The following is a 24,557-nucleotide window of genomic DNA, read 5'->3' on the forward strand; positions in this document are numbered from 1 at the left end:
TTAAATAACACACCAATTGAGTGCGGTCTACATGATGAGTACATAGCGAACACAACAAAACACAGAAAAGATACAAAATTAAGGCAATGTAAATAGATGAAATACATTCAATGACATGAACATACTTAATACAATTTGGTGCCGGTGGAACCTTTTGAGGTGTGTGTGATTTCTATACCCGGGCAGGCGTCCGCTGGTTCCAGAACTTACAAAGTGCAGGAGGTACAAGTGTGCCATGCTGGAGTAGAGAGACCCCTGGAAGATGAGAGGGGAGGTCGGGCAGAGCAGTGAATGGTGCGGGAGGAGGAGTTAGTATTGAAGAGGTGTTGCCGCCTCATTAAGGGAAAGGTTGCGTTTGTGCTGAGTGGGGGGCTCTTAATGTGAAGCGGGAGGGGGGAAGTAAAAATAGCTTCAAGGAGCACGGCACGCAGTGCAACACAAAAGAAAAGCTGCATATGCAATCCTCACCCAAGATCACACCCACACAAATAGGAGGTCATGAGCTACGCTCCCAAATGTAGAGAGGCCTCCAAGGAACCCTCAACAGCAGACAAGTCTTAGGGTCATGGAGGGCACAAACACGACCCCTGCAAACATAAAGGTGAAGGGAAGTTGTGTGAGCCAGCGGCCGCAGGAAACAAAACTACCAAAGCCAATTCGCAGGCGAGAGACAGACTCGCCACAAATTCTATCAATGGGGGCCCCAACAATGAGAAGTATTACACTGCCTGACACCGTGACACTCTTACCCATTGATACGTCCATACCTTCCAACCCTCACAATGAGAACACAAATCCACCCACCAGCCTTATACCATCCATTGCCACCCACGTAGGGCTACCCAATCCTCCAATGAACAATGTGGCTTCACAACCTGTCCCGCCGTCTGCACTCCACACTAATATTCCTAATGACCTAACTATACCAATTTTTAATCTCTCTACCCATCTCTTATCCTCCGATGAAATCTCAATACTCAGTAAGGGCCTATCCTTCGTCCCCACTGCATGCAGTCATTTTTTAAAGCTTCTGGAAGACTTACTCCTGTTTTTCAGACGTATCCGTCTGAAACAATTCTTCTCCAATACCCCTGATACCGATCTACCCTTTGAAAGACAATCCAGATGGGCCTACACCTTCCTGCCACCAACTTCAACTATGCCGCCAGAAATATTAGCCTTTGAGAAACTTGTCCTACATGATGTAAAAGAACTTCAACACCAATCCGAATTTGTACCATACAATTTGCCACTCACTGAAAAACTTGCCATAGACAATTTGAGTAACAATGAGAATATAGTCATCAAACCCGCTGATAAGGGCGGGGATATAGTTGTAAAGGATCATGACAAATATGACGGAGAGATTCTTCGCCAGCTCAATAATACTACTAGTAAGTAGTATTATTGTTTTGCCCCACATTTTGCAGTCCTTTATGTCCACCATTTAGAGTCTACACTTATCTTGTCAACCCAAAACCCATTCTTGAATAAGATTACACTATGGCATCGATATATAGATGACATCCTCCTCCTATGGCAAGGACAACAAGAAGACATTTCTTGCTTTGTCACCTGGCTCAATAACAACCAACCACACCTTACATTTACCTCCAACTTCAGAAAAAATTACCTTCCATTCCTCGATCTCACATTACACGCAGAAGATGGTACCATTGGGAAGACCCTGTACTGAAAACCCACAGAACGCAATACCTTGTTCCTGTATTCTAGCTACCATCCACGCGGCCTACGTGATGGCCTACCATATGGACAATTTCTGCGCATACGGCGTAATTGTAAATGGCGCAAGGATTATTTCCGTGAGGCAGCCATTATATCCAAAAAATTGACTAGCAGAGGCTACCCTAAACACGTAGTCAAAAGGTCGCTCAAGCGTGCATGGTGTAGTCATAGGGAGATAATCTTGGCACCATCTACCAAACTGCAAAATACACATATTCCTTTTGTCTCAACCTACAGACCCTGCAGCAACAAGGTTGGCAGAATAATCAAGAAAAATTGGACACTGCTCCGTACCTACGCACATTTTTCGGAACCCCCCCTTACTATCCTACAAAAGAGGAAACAACCTCTCAGACAAACTGGTCCATGCCATCACATGGCCATCTAAAGAAAAAAATGATCAATGAGTAACAACATTATGGGGCCTTCCACCCATCATAGGCCATTTTAAATGCCAGAATTGTAATGTTTGCGACCTTACCAGTAACACAAAGGTTTTTGTCACCACAGAACGTACCTACCAACTTAAGCAATTTTCCAACTGCCGGACCAAAAATGTTATCTAAGCGATTCGTTGCCCTTGTAATTTACTTTATATAGGCCAGATGACACAAATGGTGAAAGAACGCATCTCAGCACAAGAGTGGCATTAGATGCAATATCACTACTGCGCCACTGGTAACGCATTACAAAGAAAACAATCACTCGGAAACAGACATGACATGGCAGGTCATAGACCTTCCACTACTACCCATCCGTGGTGGGAACCTCCAACTCTTGCTGAATAAATGCGAATGTAAATGGATCACACGGTGCAACTCTGCAGCCCATGGCCTGAATTCACTTGATGAGTGGAACACAGTGACCACTATAACATAGAACCCCCACTCTCACATTTACAGTGCAATACTCCTCTCTCGATTCCTATTCTGTAAATTCTTTCTGAGCTGAAGTATATTGCATAAACACCTTTCATTTATACTGTATGTTTTTGACTTGTGTAATGTAACTACTGTTATTTCAGCTTGGTCGCAAGACAGAAGACCTTTGTTCGCACAGTTGTGTATTCTGTGCAAATTTCAGATTAACCTACTCGCACAGCCTTGCATTCCAACTAAATGCCATATGATGCTTTATCCCCTTTCGCATGTTACATTACCCCCATGTAAGGTTTCCTTTGAACTCGGCAATCTGTTTTTCCATTTTGTTTGCTTTTTGTCTGATGTATCCATTTGCTTGATTCTCCTTTGAGGATGCCTCATCATATGAATTTTGTTGCTTTTTTTCCCCCCAACTAGTCATCCTTTCTTATGTATTAGCATTCTGCAATCAAACTGTAAACTGTGCAGCATTACTGTTACCGATGTACTGTATCTCTCGGGTACCACATTTAATTTTTTGTGTAATTAAACAACCTCGAATGTTGTCTTAATATGTAATTTACGTCACCCATACTCGGTGCCTTTTCTAAGACGGCCATTGTCCTATGCTGTGTCTTTTCTTTTTTCGCACCCCCGGGGCACCTGTCAGTCCTACACTCTAGTTCCTTTTCCCAGCTCTCACTCGCAAGTACTTTCACGCTACTTCCCTATCCCCATGGGTCACCATTCACTTGCTCCTACGCTCTAGTTGTCATCCCGTGTTCGCGCATGCCAACTACTCTCACGTGACCCTGCCGGATTCTATTTCTGGAAAGGCCAGGCAACACGCTGGAGACGCTTTGCTCGTCCAACACGCTGTCCGGACTAATCCCGACACCCGTAACCTTCACGGAACGGAAAGACTTGTTGGACTCAACCATCCGCCGCCCATTGAATTAATTCCTCCAGTAAGACCGCAGCGCAACCTTTCCACTCACTCCAACTACAATCGTTCTACCCCCTTTGCCTTAATCGAGCTGGTTTCCCAATTACCCATTTTTTCCCTTCCAGAGTGCTGCCTCTCCTCCTGCACACTCGTCCCCTTAGACGTTGGACCTTCCACAATTGGTAAGTCCATGTAGCTGCATCACTGGCCCCTGCACCTAGCCATTATTCCTCAATGGCCATTACCATTACATACCTTTTTCCTTCCCAGACCACTTCCCAGCAATTGATAGCTTCTTCAAGCCATATCGCATCGCGGGTTCCTGATGTGTAGGAATCCCCTTCTGGACTTCTCCTTCCCCCTCCTCATTGATTGCCACCAGGTATTACTCTGTTCTCTTCCCTTTCCGTTGTTTTCCTCTAACTCATTCGTTTTTTTGGCTTTGAATCCTATTGATTTTCCCTCCCTTCCCTCCTAATTATATAGAGCACTTTCATTGAATCATGTAATCATCGTCCTGATGATTTTTTTTTAAAACATGTTTTTTATTGCAACATTTTCAGCAAAATAACCATCGGGGCAACCGGCACCCCCCTACAATCTCCGAGCACACCCCTCGGTTTAGCAATTCACACAGCCATTTAGCCAACATCCCGGGGGCCGGGCGGCATATATAGACAGTTAAGCAAAGTAACACAACTGTCGCCTCATAGCGGTGCCTGGTCCATGCCCCATGGGAGCCTCTGCTTTTCTGTCCAATCAGATTCATTCCCCATCCAACTCGATATAACACTACCCTCCTACCTCAGGAACTCCCCCCCCCTCCCACCCCACCCCCCAACTGCTGCTGATGTGGGCCCCTCCAGTGGTCCCTAACTCTAAGTTGTGCCATCCGTCAGAAGTTACATCTATTTTTCCTCAGCCTCAAGGAACTCCGCTCTCCTCACGCTCTCGTTCCGCCCGCTCGAGCCGGCTATCCTGCAGGGCCTGCACGATCATCTCCCAAGCCCTTACCCACTCTAACCCCTTTTCAGTGTCCGCCTTAATCGCCTGCCGCCGTCTAACTTCACTCTCGCATCTAGACCATTTTAACAACTCGGATATCCACCGCCCGATTGATGGGCCCTCCCGGGACTTCCAGTGCCACGTAATTTCTCTCTGAGCCAACATGAGCCCCAAGTCAATAAATTTACTCGTCACTTTCGTCTTCTCTGAGTGAGGGAACCAGAGCAACAAGCACGCCCCCATATCAAACTCCACCTCCCGGTCCGTTATAGTATTCAAGATCTCTCCCACCTCAGCCCAGTACGACCCTAGCTTCGGGCACCCCCACAGCATATGATCTAGTTCAGCTCCCAGTGTGAAGCAGCGCGGGCAAGCGGCCTCCTGCACCTTAAAGTACCGGCTAATCTTTCCCGGGGTCAAATATGCCCTATGGAGGATGAAGAAATGCACCTGCTGAAAGCGGGCATTCCCGCTACCCTTCCATGTCCTCCGCATAATGTGGCTCCAGATCGTGTCCGGAATGGGTTTGCCTATGCTTTCCTCCCACCGCTCCTTCAATGCCGCAAGCGGCTCCAGCCCCTCCTGCAGCAATCTAGCCTGTAGGCATGTCACTGCCTTGATCGTTCCCGCCGCCATCACCACATACTGACAGGTCAGTGCCACAGAGGGTTCCGCCAGCCCCTCTCTCCAGTGTTTTTGTATCGCCGCGCTCACCGCCGCGTGCAGGAGATAACTCCCATCCGGGAGGCCAAACTGCTCCTGCAAAACCCCGAAGGGGGCCAGCACCCCATCTATGTAGAGGTCCCCCACCATCTGCAGCCCCAGCTCTTCCCACTCCGCTAGCGGGGACCAGTCGCCTCCATGCGGCAGTGCCGTCAACATCCCCAGCGGGATCTCCGGTGCATAAGGTCTCACCGTCTTTGCTCTCCTCATGCCCCTCTGCCAGCATAGCCGGAGAGTCCACTCCTCGATGGATAAATCTCTCAGGTCCAATTTCTGTTGCATGACTATGTAAGACAGGACATGCCTCTGGATGCCAGTCCCTCGTCCCAGCTCCGAGCCTCGGAACACTCTGGCAACATTCTGTGTCAGCACTTGTAGCTGCGCCGCCAGGTAGTATAATTCAAAATCGGGGACCGCCAGTCCCCCCTCTAGTTTAGGCCGCATCAGAGCTGTCAGGGCTACCCGTCGCCGTCCCGTCCCCCATAGGAAGCCGATGATCTGCGACTTCAATTCTTTGAAGATCCTCTGCGGGATCCATATCGGCAGTGTGCGGAAATATTAGAGCAGTCGTGCAGAGCCACCATCTTCAGCAACGCGACCCGGCCCAGCACCGAGAGCGGGAGGGCAGCCCAGAAGGCCATGCACCCCCTCAAGGCCCTTATGCAACGCCCTACGTTACCGTCCAAGAGATTTTCGACGTCGTGGTATATCCGGACTCCCAGGTAAGTAAAGCACTTAGCTTCCCATACCACATCCCGAGTGGGAGGGCAATACGGATCATCGTCCTGATGATGACCTCAAGTTAGAGAGGTCGAAACGCCATCGACCCTTAAACGCCAATTGCGGCATCATAATGGTCACTCACAAATAATGAAATTATGTTTGTGAATGTAAATACTTTTGTTTGACCTCCGCTGATTACCTTATTTTTTGCGCCGCCTCACGCTGTCTCTTAATCACATGTGTCACTGCGCCATTCATTCACTACAACACTTCCAGTGCACATCTGGCTGTTATGGTTACTGCAGTTTTGTTGTATTTCTGTGCTTCTAGTTGCAAATAACAACCTTTCTCTCTCCATTGGTCTCCTGTGTTCCTTTCCTGTGCTATGTGATTGATTCTTCCTTTTGAACAGTCCCCCCAATTGATATACCTGTTGAAACGTTGTTTTATTGTTGAAAAAAAAATAAAGCTGTCATTGTTAGGAGTCGGGTGCCACTGTGCTTTAAAAAAAGCGGGCGCCTGTTGAAATATTAAGCGTGGCACCCATGTTGTTGTTAATATGGAAGCAGCACTGTGGTGAAACCGAAAGCCTGATACACAGGTGATGAGGAGAAGACAGTTGAAAAGCAGTCCAGTTGCAGGAAAACATACTGAGTAACAACATATGTAAAAGGGCCAGTCCTCATGGGAGGCTACAAAAGCAAAAAAGCAAGTACTAAGGAGGGACTACTAAGCTTATTCATGAATCTAAAGCAACCATTTAGAAAGGACAGTAACAGGAGCCAATTGAAAAGATGGGCGGAAATGGGAGGAGCTTAAAGCCCATACCTGAATACAGCATGTATTGAAGAGATAGCCAAAGCGCTACCTAGGTGAGACCTAAAAATGAAGTAGGAGTCTCCTATTTGCCTACTGCTCTTCAATTGGCACCTAAAGGCACTCTAGCTAAGGGTGCTGCCCATCGGAAAATAATTGTTGCTGTCAACAAGGTTAAAACGTGTGCAGATGGGGCAGCACAGAAAGCATCATTCTGGTATTAACCCATAATTTCTCAGTCTTCCAATTGCATTTCCTCTTTACATATCCGTTTATTGATTTAGTCTGCCTTCAGCTTTTTGTCCACCTTTAGAGGAGGAGGCTTCAGTTAAGAGCATTAGTTCATAGTCATAGTTCATAGTCATCTGACGGCCTTTTTTCTAGTAGTGGCCTCATCCTTCTTAGTGACACACAATGTTAAAATGTGCCATGGGGTGGCAGACATTAGTAGAGGGAAGGCTGGAATGTTGCCCTTTTAGCAGCAGTGGTTATCAAGTTCGTTCTGTCACTGACTCCTGAATACTATAATGCTGCAATATCTGTCAAGGACACAATGTAGAAAAGACTGTGAGGGGAGTACAAGCCCCATTGTGAGGTGCCTTTGTACAGAGATAAATCTATTTGATGCAAATGTTTAAAGGTCAAAGATTTAAATATGTTTTGGTACTTTGGCTATTTTTCCGGGTGAGTACAGCTTATTCTTCTATACTTGGAGATACCAGATGAATCGAAACCCTTCATTTCAGGATTCCTCTGACCAGCCACAGTGACAAGTGGACACCTTTTAAGGGACATGTATTTTAGAAAATTTGTCAGGCTCTGAAAATTGTGCAACTGTTTCTTCGGTCCTATCACCAAGCAGTTATTTGGGGCAGTGGAATGACACAATGGTATACTGAAGGAAAAGGTTGCTCAGACCTGTTGGTCCTTACTCTCACGAGCATGAAAGTGCTCTAAACAAAAAAACAGGTCTTAACGTCATGAGATACTGATGAAAATACCTTGATAGATCCAGCAACCTCAGTATTGCCTAATACACATTTAGGTATTGATCTGACTCTGAACTATTGCATTAACATTAATCAAGACTGTTAACGCCTTCTATTCACAGGTGTCTGCAGTCTTAACTCGGCCACAAACAGAAGCCTGCCATTACAGTCTAGTGTTGAGTTTACATCAACTGGATTCACATTTCACATCCTAAAGAATCTCTGAATTATTTGAAAAGGGATAGTATAACAGGATTTACATGCTAAAAACCTCTCACCTGTAACAGAAGGATACAAGGAAGTATATGTGCCACTACAGAGCTAAGAGGATGTGTGGTTTTCCCCATATCCGCTCTAGTCAAGATAAACAACAACCTGGTTGGTCAGTTCAAGAAATGGGTAATAGTGATTCCGCACGATTACTGATAAGTGAACTCATTTTCTAACTAAATGCATGTGGTACTAACTCTTGTGTCTCTGCAATCAAACATAGAGTAATAACAACACTGAGTCTGGGCATAACATCGATGTGAATGATGTTCATGACGCTGGAATACTAGTGCAATTCATTCAACCAAAGCATGTGTAGGGTGGGGGCAAGATTGGTGGAACATGGAAGATTCTCTGGTCATCCAATTAATTATCATAAATTCCCTAATACTGGAACAGCAAGGGAGGGACCATACATGGCATCAACCTAGGACCCCATCTCTCTTTGGTATTCTACCTATTGCTTTTCTGTCAGCAATGTACTTCTCAAATAGAAAAGCAAAGCTGACAGTGCAAACGTACACATTACACCACTCAGATTTGTTGGCATGGTGCAAACCAAAGAAGAGGAAGCCTTGAAAGAGTTGAAGACCAGTAGATCCCACAGGAAATGAAAGAGTGTGTTTGGGACATTTTCGAAGGAGTGTTTGGGAAGGCTAACTCTAATTTGAATACTATTACAATAAATTAAAGAGTACCTAAAATCCAGGGTGTATTAGCAAGAGGGGAAATATAGGAAAGAAAGGTGAATGTCAGACTCAGTTTGGGAGGCCACGAGCCACGCAGGGACTCTTGGGTCACAGCCATGGCAGCTGGGTTCATTTGCCTCTGCTGTACTGTGTCATGTCCTACTATAGTTCAACAAACTGGTCTAAATACAAGCCTTTCAACACTTGAATCGCAGGGGTAGTTTAATGGGGGTCAGCATTCAACGCCTCTCCCAGTAGCACAACAGCCCAGTGGTTCTCTTTATATAAGAGAAGTACCTTATTTGTTGAAAGCACAATACTACCCACTGCATTAATGTTTGGCTACCGAACTGGTGGATATGTGTTTGTTATGCCTTAAAGCGAGACTCTCAACTCCCACGAATCTACCTACCCCTTTCTCCCTTTGTCTCAGTCTCAGCTTCATAGGGTTATTGTGGTGTAGTCTCCAGTATGTGTGCAGCACTCTCCCCCACTGCTGTGAGAAGGCATTCTAAATGGCTCTAAAGCCCATGTCAGTTGCGCACGTCTCCATGGTAGTGAAGCTTGTGGCCACGTTGAGCCCTCCCGCAATGCTGGGTTCATTGGTGGTGAGCACGGCCTTCCTGGAGTGCATGCAATAGTCCCACTGGAGATGAGAAGCTGCGAGCTGCAAGTGGTTCTCTGAGAGGCCGCAGCGGGTGGAAATGCTTCTGCCAAAGGTTCTTTTTGGGCATCCGATGATTACTCGGCAGCCTCATGGATTCAGCAAGCTTAGTACCCTCACTCAGTTGAGTCTTTGGGAGTGTTCAGTTTTCTCCGTAATAAAAGTATTTTCCTTCTCACAAAACAAAGATTTACTGAATAGTGGTTTATGAAGTGTTGGTAGTTGGGTTGCTGAGTAAAAGTCCGCCTTGAGCTACGCTGTAATGCTATCCTGAGAGTTGAGTGCTAAAAGGGGGACTTGGTTCCCAGTTTGGTGTTCAGCAGCTGTTGCCTTGTCGTAGCTTCAGGGTGGGGGTGTTCAGTGTGTTACACCACCTCCTAATAAATGCCTTTACTGATAAATAGTTGAGCCCAGGTGCTTTCAGCCGGGTACTGTGAGATGGCAGTTACATTTCACCAGTAAGTTTTATGTGCACATGAAAAAAGCACACACGCTTTCTCACTCCCTGTATTGAAGGTCCTCAAAAATATTGGTTATTATACAAAATATTGTGTTTTCTTTTAGTACTCCTACCAATTTAATTCCTCTCCCTTTCCACTGCTCTTTAAGTCCCTCTCATGTACTCTGCTTGTTGTATAATGTTTTTACACATTAGAAGCCCCCCGATTGTCGGAACATCTGAAGCTCACTACCCCCAATCTTACTGACCAAGCTACGCCGCTGGTTCTAACCTTTCGACTGCTCTATGAAATGTTGACCCGGATGTAATGCACTGATCTTGCAACACTCGCCAGGCAGCTCAAATCAGAACCTCAAAATCACAAATCACAAAATAACTCTACTTACACAGCTAAATAAATGCAGTAGCAGTGTAAATATCCCCCATAAACAATTATATAACAATAGACCATCTCAAAGGGTTAACCTCAAATCAACATGAATTTTTGCTCATATATATCAGTTTAAACATAGTTTTAAGATGCATAGTTTTGATCAAACACTCACAGCCACAACCTTCACTAAATAGAATATGACTTTCTCCAAGAACCAGACTTTCATTTTTAACAACACTTGTGCCCCTAAATAAGAACAGGTTAGTATCTGGCAATACAATACTCTTATTAAATATCAGATCACCATAAATACTCAAGAAATATTTCAATGCCAAGCTAATTGATCCTCTGCAATGGAACTTCTTTGGAAGCCCAGGAATAACTTTATATTACCATGTCCTGCCTTTCATATCTACTTCCATGCTAATGTATGACCATGTGATGCCAGAAGAAACTTATTTTTGACGTGCCTGTATAGAAATGAAGGGGCTGATTTAGATTTCGGTGGGCGGCGCGGCCCATACCTCCGCCAGAGGGAGGGAGTATCACTCTATCGCCCTGAAAGAGATGCCGCCCGGAGAATTTATAAATGACCACCAAGCTGTTTCTTAAGCAGTTGTGTGTTTTACAACCATCTGCTCTTAACACTGCCGTCAGTCTGCATGTGAGTCTAATTAGCATATTCAGTCTATTTTAAAGATAGCTTTCTGATAAGATGTGCTTGGCAGCTATGTAGCGAGTGATGCTGAACTGAAAAGTAATACCTGCAGACTTTGGGGCAGATTTATGAGCCCCTTGCGCCTCATTTACGCCGCGGTTGCGTCACTTATGTGACGCAGCGGTGGCGCAAATCCTGCGCCATGCTGCGGGGTATTTACAACGTGACGCATCTGGCAGATGTGTGACGTTGTAAAGCCCTGCGCCACATGTAGGCGTTCTGGAGCAGGGGGGGGGCGTTCCGGCACAGGAACGCCTCCTAAAAGTGGCTGAGTGAAATCTACAAGATTTCACTCAGTCACTTTTAAGGCCATGCTGCGTCAAAACCCTGCGCCTGCTTGAAGCAGGCGTAAGGATTGACGCAGCATGTAAGGGATAGGGCACCCCCGAGCCTTGCTGGAGCTGCGTCGCGCTTGCGACGCAACTCCAGCAATGCGCCGCCTTTCCGACAGGAGATGCGTCACGCATCTGCCCATCCGAGTGCCACGGTGCGCCGCATTGTAAATGCGGCGCATCAATGGTGGCGCACGGGTGGGCAGATGCGTCGCAACTCTTCTGGCGCATCTCTGCTGATTAGCAGAGATGCGCCAGACGTCATAAATCTGCCCCCTGATTTCCTTCAGGAACCTTCACCTGGTAGCCCCCGTTCTTATTTTCAACCTATGCTTCTTAACACCCTTTGGACTAAGACTTTGATATCAAATTCCCCCCACACATTTTCACCAGGGGAAACTATAAGATTAATTTATGGGATGCCATAATGTTCTCATCAATTTGAAAGCGTTGTCCCATTTAGAGCTTATACTTTAAAAACACTGTAATGCCAATAAGCCTAGCTTTAATGTGTTAACACGTTTAAACACGGGCATGTACAAATTGTACATTTTAACACAATAGAACCAGACCTATTGGTGTTTACCATCCTTGTTTTTGATAGAGGTTTCTGGTGCAAACAGGCTGATTGTGAAAAGGCTCCTTAACATTTGTGCACTACATTGTTTGTTTCTGAAACTGTTAGAATATTATTTGCTTTTTCATTAGTTCCCACTATCTCTTGTACAGTTAAGGCTTGGGCACCAACAAGTTAACACACGAATAGGCAAGTAAACCTTGGAGCTATTTATTCATTTCTCTATGGCAGTGGTAGAGTTTAAATGTTGCAGAAGCTCGGGATCGGTCACCAAAGACTGAGGGCAACAAGTACGGATGCATTTACTTGTCGCAAACCCTGCAATTGGGTAAATCACAGGGTTGCAATGAGAAAATGTGTTTTTCGAATGTACAAAACCCATTTAGCGACGCAGCAACATATTATTGCATCGCTTAATGGGTTTATGAAACTGTTTAGAGTCACTATGTGGAAGGAAGGTGGCTAGGGCGTCCCTTTCAAACAGCGATTCCTTATGGTCTGTATTAATATTTTGCAACCCAAACCCAATCGCTAAACATTATTATTTTACCGACTTCTGAAAGTTAGTGGTAATACGTTTTGAAATGGGACCCCTTCTCCTTTATGAATGGTCCAAAAAATTGGGGGGGATTAGACAGTGGTTCCTAGGGTAACTTTTTACTCTTGAAAAATGGTTTTACTATTTGTTTTTGTAAACGTATCCATTTGAAAAAAAAGAAAATGGGCTGCCTAATTTAACTGTGAAGCACAGCCGCAAACTCAGGGCTTAATTTGTGCCGGTGCTTTCCAGTGCTTAGCACCAGCACTTACTTGACAGGGCCGGGTCTACCGTCTGACTCTGATTCTACATGCATTTGCTGCGCTGCGCGCACAAGGCACATCGTGCATGTTACATTTTTCAATTTAACGTACTGTACACTTGCTGTACTACTTCTTAACTCCTCGAGGATCGTGCAGCCGCATCCTGTTTTTCACATCACATCTCTAGTCCCGAGTGAGTCAGCCGGTGCCGGCGGTTACCAGTGCTGCCATGTCGGACACTTAACCTGCCCTGAGCCCCGTCCCCAGAATGTGGAGATTAACAGTTATATGAATAATGATGATCATGTGAATGGCGGCAAGGCACTGCGCGGCGCGGCAGCCTTAGCTATTTGCCTGTGGTGGGCGTGCCGAAGGACACTGGAGGACACTGGTTTGGGCTGGATTTTGGTAGGTTAGGGGCGGGCTGTGCGAAAATGTGCGCAGATTTTTTTCACATTGCTGCCAAGCCACAGCATAACCGCCGCAGCAGGCAGCTCACCACGAGAGTATCATCGCATCAAGTCGGCTGCCACGCCCGACCCAACGACGACCCAGTGTGGCGTTGAGGTGGGCATTGATCAGCCACATCGGTCCACTAGACTAGAGTTCCATGCAGGACCAGTGTCTGTTAGTAATTAATATTATTAAGCAGCACCAGGCAGGCCTAAAATCAGTAAAGATAAGGCCGTGCATGCACGTGCAGCCGGTGTGAGTGTGCCCCTCGCCTTCTACTGTCCCGAGTGAGTCCCTGCCGGTCGGCCCACCACAGGTAACGGTAAGTTAAGTACTAACTTGGGGGCATATCAACAACAACCGGCGATAATTATCGCTCAGCGCTCTTAGCGTGAGGATAATTATCGCCGGCTAGCGTGAATTTTTATCGCTGAGATAGCGTGCTATTAGCAACGCTTATCTCAATAGCGATAAAAATCTACACGCTAACAGGCTAACGTGAGATTATCGCTGGAAACCCAGCGATGATCACACGTTACCTTGTTGATAGGGACAGGCAAACTTAGCCATGATATCCTCCTTCCATAGGATATCATGGCTAAGTCTGAAAATTAGCAGATGTAAAAAAGCAGCGTTAACCGCGGTTAGCGCTGCTTTTTTTGTCTCTAACAGGGTTAGCGAAATTCTTGATAATAGGAGAAATGTCGCTTAGCGACATTTCTCCTATTATTTTACTCTGGAACGCCCCCTTTGCATCTCATTAGAGATGCAAGGGGAAGCGTAGAGTAAAAGGGTGCTAACATGCAAATTTGCGTGTTAGCACCCTGTTGTTGATAGGGCGCTAGTTTTATCTCTGCTTTTTTGGCTTTTAAAGCCAAAAAAGCAGAGATAAATCCCTTGTTGATATGCCCCTTACTTTAGTAGTAGTACTGTACTGTACGTTACGAGTAGCTGCTACTAGCGATACCAATATGCCATCATTGCCTAGTTGCCATAAAAACCAACGCTGCTTTTAAGTGCCTGTGCCTAGAAGGGTGTAGTGGTGTGTAGTGGTGACTACGCTGGCGTGAGGGGAACAAACTATACATTGTCACTTTGCTGTGGATGAGTGTTACTACAAATCAATTTTTATGGGAAATATGTCCAGCAACAACAGGTTTGTGTAACACTTGTCTGCGCAGTGATTTTGAAAACAAACTTTCCCAAATGTGTGACATTGACAAGCAAGGCGGAGTTTGAAAGTTACTCCATTTATTAGTTAAGTCCAATTTCATAACTTTGTCCTGTCCAGTGCTCACGGCTCTTGGAATTTCAGAGGTTTCTCGGGACCATCAAGGACAGAAGATCCAGCTTTCCTTCCCTTCATCCTACTATGTCTACTGCGCCCCTACTGCCGTTTATGAAATTGTTCGTTTTAATGTAGATATCCTCTGCGCCTGAAGGTTAGGGTGACTGATGTTTAGGGGTTGGGTCAAGACTGGCGGGCAGCAGCACAACCGAGCTCAAAAACAATGGCATGGAATGCCACTAATGGAGAGTGCGAGAGGCAGATTTACAAGCCACTTGCACCACTTTTGCGTCACTTTTAACATGGGGAAAAGTGACGCAAAAGTGGCGCAAGGGGTTTGTAAATCTGCCCCCGAGTGCTTAGAAGCGCCGGCTGCAGCAGTTCAGTTAGTCACTCGTTAGATGTCTCGGGGTCTCTGTATCTAGGGTACAAGGCATGGCATCATGGGTCGCTTGCCTTCCTATGCCGAGTTAATGTGCCAACAAGTCAAGATGGCCTGCTTCTTGGAGGATGCCTCGCATCGGGTCATCTGCTTTCAGTAATGGGACAGAAGAGCTAAAATAATGGAATTGAATGCTGAGCAGAGTAAGAGATCACAGGTCAGTGCTTTATGGAGAGTGCAAGCTGTATACTTAGAGAAGAAAGAAAGACTTCAGGCCTTTCAGCATTTTTGAACAGTGCTCAATTTGTGCAGGTGGCTTCCGGTGCTAAGCATCGGCACTTACTTGACAGGGCCAGGGCTATTGAATTTATATCCCTTGTGAATGGCCAAGTAATATACCTACCTGCCCCTTCCAACGCCTCCTGTTCAAGTGCATGCCTGTCTGCCTCGCATGTCTTCAGCAGTACCAGTTGAGGACGGATGTGGAGCCAATATAGTGAGTGGGTGGAGCCAGTGTAAGAAGTGGGTGGAGCTGGGGAAGTGGGTGTGGCCTCCTACAAAAAGTTTAGCACCTGCACTTAATATTTTACAAATTAAGCACTGCGCAAACTATTGAATTAGATGACAGAACCCTAATCTTAAAAGAGTAAAGACGGTTGTGCTATAATCCTCTAGACAGATCTACCCTCAAACTTCCACTTCCTTGAAGTCACTATTCCTTCTGGATCTCTTTTGCACGTGGGGCACACTACATTATTGTTTATGTTCTCAATTAAGGAGGATGTCATCTATAATGCAAATCTATGAACTTGGCGCACTATCAGCTCTGCAGTGGTTTCAATGTCACTCTCTTCAGGAAGTGTAAATATTGCACCACTCACCCCAGGGATAGAAACACCGCTCTTACATTTTTTAGTAGGAAATGTGTGTATTTACTTGTTAGTGACTGACAGAAAGTTTGCGAATGAATGAGAGAGTTATGCATTTAAAAACTCATCATGAGGACATATACCTATACTCAACAAATGAATTGTTTTGCCTTCCTTTGTATGTGCCTGGCATACATAGGAGCAATGGTTCTAGCGCATCTGGAAGCAGTGACCTAACCGTCAGAGTTTGGCTGGCAGATCCACTCTAAAGGAATATTTATGATTTCCGGCACCTAGATATTCCTCTCTTAAGCCATTTTAAACACAATTGCTGAGCAAAAATTGCAGCAGCCCTCCTCCACGATGAGTCTGGTAATGGGATGGCATCGTGTGCAGCTGTGTACTGTTTCCAAGATGGCACGCTTTCTCCACACTTAGTGCAGCTAATAAAATATTTAATTCAATTAAGTAAAATCAATATGCTGATGGTCTAGAAGCAAATGGACTACATTAGAGAAAACCACCGGTGTGCCTGGAGAGAAATCAATAAATTTGACTCACATTTATTTTAATGCAACTTCTGTCTATCTCCAGCATGGTGATATTTTTTTTTTATAGGAACACTATTACCTTGTTTTCATTCAAGTCGCTTCTTACTTTTTAATTTAGCAGTTTTCTTGTATTGCTTTGAGGGCAAACAGCCCACTTAGAAAGCAATGCTATTTCTCTTTCATTAAAGGTACCCGGAAAGGCACGTTTAAATACGTTAGTTGTGCTGGTACAATGTTTTAAAGCACTGCACTAAAGCTGGCAGAGGTGCTAATCCTGGACCAGTCTTATTACTTCTAATTACTAGCTCGTACACTGAACCTTGATCCGGCAAACCCCGTCAAAAAAGCTTTTTGCCAGTTAAACTCTTCCAAGCAGAGACTCCAATCCACAAGGTTTAATCACAAGTACCAGATTTCTGCAGTGAGAACTTTTCAATATTTTTTTGTTTCGGTGACAATTTCTGCTGCTCGAAAACATTTATGTCTGAGGATGAGAATACATTTGAGTGTAATGCATGGGCGTCAATTAGTGGAAGCCAGATATGCCAGCTGCTACTCCTAGCTTGCTATTTGGTGCCCCGTGGGCTGGTCTCAGTGAAGATGTAGTCAGTGGTTTTACCCCCTTAAAAGCAAATAAGAGGTCCGCTACATACAAAAAGTGGTTAGGTCGGTGGAGCGCAGTAGGGAGAGCACAGGGGGGATGTTAATAACAGGGCCGGCTTTAGGGCGGTGCGACCGGTGCCACCGCACCAGGTGCTGGCTTCCTGGGGGCGCCTGTTTGAAAGTTTATTATGCTTTTGAAGCACCTGCTGCAGCGTTTCTTTCCGCCTGCAATTACCAGGACTCACATAAATGTCAAGAAAACTCATGTGATTAATTATCTTCCTGGAGAGAGATCAGCGTTTTGTATAGTTGAGGTTTTCCTCTGTGAAGTTAGTGCAGAGGGTTAATATGCCTGCTGCAAAGAACTTGTATCAAGTAGATTACAGAGTGCGTATGATGTAAACAGGTCTGCAGATTACTGCTTTCAAAAGAGACATCCTTTTGTTACTTGCAATTTCTAACTTAAAGTCCTAATATACAACAGTGAGCTATTAACTTTCATCCCAGATCTGCATACACACTGCAAAGTATACATTATTAGAACATTGATTAATGTTGCAAAAAGGGTTAATTTGGCTAGAAATCGATTCTTATTATTAAAGAAAACTCCCAACTACGCTGTTTCTTTTTCGACTCTGCGTTTGTGCTTCTCCACACCAAGCACTCTTACTGCCTACCCGTATGGGTGACACGTGACTCCTCCACTTTCAGTCCTTTGGCTCAAGTAACATTTCCTATACACTGATTTACACTCGTATGATTGATTGTCTCTGTGTAATGTGTGTGTGATGCAAAGTGCTCGGACACCCTACACTGGTAAGAGTGGCGCTATATAACTAATTCAATGCATCTGAGATAGTGTGGTTATGGTGACTTGGTCACTGCTAAAGGGTGCTAGTGAGAGAATCCGTGGTGGAGGTAGTCATTGGGGGGGGGGGCGCCAACAAACATTGGCGCACAGCACTAAAGCCGGCCCTGGTTAATAATAATAAAAATAAATAAAAAAAGACTTACCTGAATCTACTGGTCGCCTCCCGCGTCACTCCTTGGTGGTCTTCTTTTTACCTCCTTGTCCTAGCAGGACCTGGGTCAGCATCAGACTTTCTGTGCAATCCCTGTGCTGCTCTAATGCCATGAAAGCAGTGTGGGGATTGGCCTGAGCAGGCTGCTTTGATGCTCTGCTCAGGATAGGGAGTCTGTGCTGTTTCTTCGGCCTGGCTGTTCAATATAGCTGGGTTGGAGAAACCTAAGTGCACATATGCAGCAGTGAAGAGGGTCAAGAGGGTGCTCAGGTCAGGAGACAGAATTGTCATTTGAGAATACAAGTTGTGCGTTGTCTGCATAAGTCATTCAACTTATACCATAGTATTTATTAAGCTTAGCTAGGGACGGATATAACATTTTAAAGGGTAGGGCTAAGAGCCAATCCCTGTGGTATACCATGAAGTAAAGCCTTGCATCTAGACTGAAAAGACAGAAGGTGAACCACCTAGCATATACCCTCCAAAGAGGATCAACACCCCTTCTAGGCCGGACCACAAATTCCCCACCTGTGCCAAATAAGGATGGCACGAGAGCTGTATTGAATGCTGCAGACAAATCCAGCAGTACCAAAGGAACTAACTGTCCCCCTTCTGCCGAAATACTTAGGCCATGAGGAATCAAATCCAGCAATGTCTTTGTTCTCTAAACAGGGTAGAAACCATATTGCACAGCGTTTAATAGCCTATGTTGCTCAACAAAACCTGAGATTAGCCTGTTGATGCATTTCTCCTCAATTTCTATTTGGAAAGGTAATAATGAGTGTTTGCTTAGAATAGGATCTAGGGGAAAGCTTGAAACGGTGAAAGTGGCTATTCACAGAATGAGTATTAATTAGGATCACAGGATGTCTTCATATTGAACTAAGGGTGAAGGACTAGAATAGTCCACATCACTGAGCCTCGCTGTTGGAAAATGTCCCTCTCTGAAGGGTCACCCCATCCTGTTGCCTTCCTCCTCCTGTTTTTCTGACCCTGTTTTTGTAGGATTTAGGACTTTGCTCACTTTACCAATGTTAACCAGCGCTAAAGTGCATGTGCTCTCCCCTCTAAACATGGTAACATTGGCTCATACCTAATTGGGATATTTAAATCCAGAGCAAAGTGAACTACATGTGGCCAGGGCCTGTAATTTACATGGTACTAGTGGGCCTGCAGCACTGATTGTGCCACCAACTTATGTAAGCCCCTTAAACATGCTTCAGCCCTGCCACGGCAGAGCCTGTGTGTGCAGTTTTACACTGCCATGTCCACTTGGCATTTAAAACTCCTTGCCAAGCCTTAAACTCCCCTTTTAGTACATATAAATCACTACTAAGTTAGGCCCTAGGTAGCCCATAGGGCAGAGTCATGTGTAATCAAAAGGTAGGACATGTACTTTTAAGTTTTGCATGTCCTGAAAGTGAAAAACACCTAAATTCCTTTTTCACTGCCGTGAGGCCTACCTCTTCCATAGGATAACACTGGGGTTTGGTCAGAGGCACTTAATAAGCTGTAATTCCTGATTGAGAGGGAGCAGATTTGCCCTGTTAATACCTCTGGAATGGTAATTATAAATCCTATTTACTGTAAAGTTGACTGTATCATTACACTTTTAAAAATGTTACTTTTCAAAAGAAGGCATTTTTATGCTCTAAGTCCCGGCTGCCTGCAGCCTGTTTTACAATACACATCATGGGGCAGGTGACAGCTGGACTTTATGCATTCTCTCTAGACAGCCACACATAGAGGGAGCTTAGGTGTGATTTCATGGGCCTTGATGGAGTAGCCTGACAGGATGGGAGGGAGGAGTTGGGCACAACCTCATACTTACACCTGAATAGGCTGTGTCCTGTCTCCTCACAAAGGGCTGCATACCCCCCTGTAGTGAATCTGGATCCAGGGCAAGGAGGGACAACCTCTATGCACTTCAAAGCTCTCTCCTACTTTAAAAGCACCACTGGGTATAGAAACTGGACTTCTGACCCTACCACTTCAGTGCACGTTTGAACCTGAGGATACCCAGTGAAGAAGGAGGACTACTGTACTGAAGGACTGCCACAGTGATGGACTGCTGCTCTTTCTGTGCTCACCTGCTATCTGCTGCCCTCTTTGCTTGGTTGAGAATGACTGTACCTGCCGCTCTTGACCCCAGAATACAGTGTGACTCAAAGAGCTTGCTAGATTGCGTCCATATCTGAAGTCTCAGGGACATAAAAGAGTTCCAACTGCCTTGCTCTTACACCTCGACCATTGTTAGCGGGAATTTGGTTCATTGGAACCAATGCAATCTCTGATGCGAGAGCAGAATGGACGCATCAACACTGTTGCATAAGAAGAATCGACTCATCACCTTCAGCACCAGCACATTGCACTTGAAATTGAAAAATCTTCTGCCGGAGAAGAATCAACACATTTCATTTGGAAACAGAGTGCATCTCTTACAGAACCAACGCATCGTCGCTGTGGCATGGAGAAACCTGATACATCACATCTCAGATCTAGTGCATCGCCTCGCAACCAGCACACTAATTCTGCTGAAGCAGATTCTGCACATAACCTTCGGAACCAGCGCATTGTGTAGGGAAATAATGCATCTCTGCTGTTGCATGGAGAAAATCAACAGTTCGCTGTCACAGTATGGCCAGCAATGACGCATCGCCTCGTTTGGGCCCCACATCTCCTCGCCGATGCATTAAGCTACTTTCGCCGTGGGTCAAACCTGCATCTGACCCTGTATCTGACCTGCAGTCCATTGTGGTCGGCCCGAACTTTTGACTTTGTCCGAGTCCAGCACAACCATATATCCTAAATAGTTGCTTATTGCTTCTAAGCACTATTTTCACAGTTTGTTCATTCCAAATTCATATCTCACGTTCTACTAATTGGCTATTTGAAGTTTTACGCTGGATTTTTTCCAATCTGGCGTGGTCTTTTTGTGGTGTTTTCACTGTTACTGTTTGAAGTGTTGCACAAATGCCTTACACATTGCCTCTTAAGTTAAGCCTACCAACATTAGCCCTGTTACTCTAACTGCATCTGGGCTAACAAACAGTTATGAGAACAAAGATAATGCATTGGAATAGATACTCAAAATCACTAAACTCGATGGAAAAAATCAATTAATCCCTCTACAGCGTTTATATATCATATCTCAAAATATTTTTTATACATTTATAAAACCAACCCCAAATAGTAGTTCAAAAGGTTTTTTCTATATATATTTATATGACATTTTTTACACAGACAAAATACATACATATATACACAAATGTAAAAAAATACATCATCAACCCATGCAGCAGCTTACACAACAACTGAGAGACTGATACAGACATTCACACAGTTTAGTCACTAACCCATGCATTCAGTAAGACACATTTAATCACTAACTTATACAGTCAGTCACACACCTATTAAATGCTCCACCCACATACTTATACACCAACTCATTCTTCAATACACCTTGGCATTAAAATATATAAAATATATTTAAACTTTACAGAAACACAGATTCACTGGATGATGTCATCAGTGATGTCATTTGAGATGTCATCAGTGATGTCATGAGTGATGTCACTGCACATGTCATGAGTGATGTAATATGTGACGTCATCAGCAGTGCATTGCGGGGGCGTGAGTTACAGTTAGCTCTACTAACTTTAACGTTCAAATTTCTCTGTTTTTGTACGAGTGAAATGACCAACTAACTAAAACGCCCCTGAAACATATGTTTTTTTCTGTGAATTTCAAAGGTTTTTTAAATGCTAATTTCTAACTATAACGTCTGTAAAACCTATGGTTATTGCAGTGACTTTCAAAGGTTTTTTTAAATGTTAATTTCTAATTATAATGTTCATTACACCTATAGTTTTTTCAGTTATTTTAAATTATCAGTCCATTCTCAACCTGGTTAAAACAGCCGATATCGACAGTTTTCCAGCAATAGCTCCCGCCCAAAAAAATTGCCACAAATGAGAGCAACAACTGACGCAAATAACATGCAGAGTAGGTGTTCCCGTACAAAAATAACATGAAAACACCACTTCCTGATATTTTCAACGAGCAGCCAAATCTGCGGTGCGTTCCAAAAACAGGCGATAAGCTGCATTAGCAGTAGGAATGTAACATCTGCCTTTTACTGGTGTAAAGTAGGATGACTACCTACAGTGTGAAAGAGAGCCCAGCCCTGAATCACATCTGAAGACCAACACATGTCATAGAGCTACTGTTCATGCACCTCTGACACCCAAGAAGAGCACATAACCCACTGCCACCACCCTCAGGACTTCCCCCCCAGACCACCCCCCTACTGCCACCGAGGCAGTGCAGAACAGGACAGCGGACCTTCCAAAAATGGCATAGCCCCTCAGCCACACAATAGCTGAATGTAGCGAAATGTGGCAACCAAACATGTGTGAAGAACGCAAGTCACCCACCAATAATAATGCACACAATGCCAAGAGTGACACATTGGCGCTTGCGGCCCGGGTGGCGGCACCACTACAACAGGGACAGCTGCATCAATTGATTCCTCATACATCCCAGGATGGAACCACACCCAGAGATCCGGAATCATTGATCACAACATCACGCAGGACTGGCATACGCCAGGCCAGCCCAATCCGTTTACACAGACAGGGAGGGACAACAACGCTACATGGCCCAGCTTTTCATCTGCTGCTCACAGGTCTAGTTCTCAGTATGCCACAGTCACTCCCTGATGGCTGGTTTACACCCACATCACACCCATCAAGCAAAGGCATCACAGGACACATGACCCTGCCAATAAAAATGACCGGACGCACGTGCTTCACGCTATTTCCATTTCAGACTTGGTGCACCGGATGCACTGTGGCCGGCACAGGCACACCACCACGGGACGGTGAATTTCTGTCCACTGAAGTAGGAGCATTGTAAGTGCTGAGCGGGTGTGCAGCCTGCGATGATGTCCCATCCCGGTGGTCCGGATAGCTCATGTTTTGTGTGCCCTGCTGGACCGCAATGTAGGCCTGAGCCATCAAACAGCTGGGGCCTATCGCCACGTGCGTGGCCTCACTGATCACTGAGTTAGTGGCACCACAAGGGCTGAGTGGGTGTGCAACCTGCGATGATGGTGGGTGCACTGGTATGTTCTCTGCCATGGTAAAATCAAGACGCAGCACCAAATGTGAGACCTGGTGGCCTGCGGAGAGGGGCTGCATGATGTGAGCAGTGAGGCCTGCATGCGCATGGGCGGGCAGACACCTCTGGTCGGCAGGAGTGGATGGGGTGCAGCAGCCTGGGTGCGCATCGGCGGGCAGACACCTCTGGGCAGTGGAAGTGGATGATGTGCAGCAGCCTGGATGCACAAAGGTGGGACAGCGATTTAGGCGTGCTCCTTCGTATATACTCTGCCATTTCTGATTCTGTTCTATGTTTCAGATGTGAGAGCTTGAGGGCTACACTAGGTCCCGGCATGTGGTTCCTTTCTCTCCCTTACACTCTTTCTCTCTCTCTTCCTCTCTCTCACACTGTTTCTCTCTCTTTCTCTCTTCCTCTCTCTCTCACTCTTTCTCTCTCTCTTTCTCTCTTTCTCTCTGTCTTACTCTCACTCTTTCTTTCTTTCTTTTTCTCTTGCTCTTCCTCTCACTCTCACTGTTTCTCTCTTGCTCTGTCTTACTCTCACTCACTCTTTCTTTCTTTTTCTCTCTCTCTTCCTCTTAATCTTTCTTTCTCTCTCTTCCTCTCTCACACTCTTTCTGTCTCTCTCTCTCTTTCTCTCTCCTTTGATGGACGCATGACGCACAATTTTATTTTGCTTTTTGTCTAACATGCTGTGATTCACGGATTGACGTCCCCCGCCAACACAGAACTCCAGCCACTCAGTGCCACCAGAGCTGAACGCGTGTGCAGCCTGCGATGATGTGTGGCCATCCTGACAATCAACACCCAGTCTAAATTGTGAGCTCTGCTGTACCGCGTGTACGCAATGCCTGAGAAGGTTGCTCCGGCATGTGGTGCACCCTCTTACACACACACCGGTGGCAGAAGGTGAGCAGAGAGGCTTGTTTCTGCAGCAGCGGGCATTGATCTCTGGGCAGTGGGAGTGGATAGTGTGCAGCAGCCTGGGTGCACACATGTGGACAGACACCTCCGGGCACTGGGAGTGGATGGGGGGCAGCAGCCTGGGTGCACAGTAGCGGGCAGACACCTCTGGGCAGTGGGAGTGGAAGGGGTACATCAGCCTGGGTGCACAGACACCGGCAGACACCTCTGAGCGGCAGGAGTCGATGGTGTGCAACAGCCTGAGTGCACAGGCCAGACAGACACCACTGGGCGATGGGAGTCGATGGCATGGAGCAGCCTGAGTGCGCAGGGGCGAAACGGAGAACAGCGCATGTGCAGTTGTATGTACTTTGCCATCACTATTTCTATACTATATTTCTGATGACTAAACTTGAGGGCTACATTATATCGTGGCACGTGGTTGGAGACACACTGGTGGCAGAATGGTGAGCCGTGAAGATTTTCTCCACAGTGTCAACACTCACTCTCCCTCTCCATCTCTTCCTTTCTGTCACTCACACACTTTCTCTCTCTTATTCTCTGTCTCTTCCTTTCTCTCACTCACACTTTATCTCTTTCTGTCTCTTCCTCTCTCTCTCATTCTTTCTTTCTCTCTATTCCTCTCTCTCACTCTTCCTCTCTCTCTTCCTCT

The sequence above is a fragment of the Triturus cristatus genome, chromosome 3_1 (assembly GCF_964204655.1).
Source record: "Triturus cristatus chromosome 3_1, aTriCri1.1, whole genome shotgun sequence".
Lineage (NCBI taxonomy): Eukaryota > Metazoa > Chordata > Amphibia > Caudata > Salamandridae > Triturus > Triturus cristatus.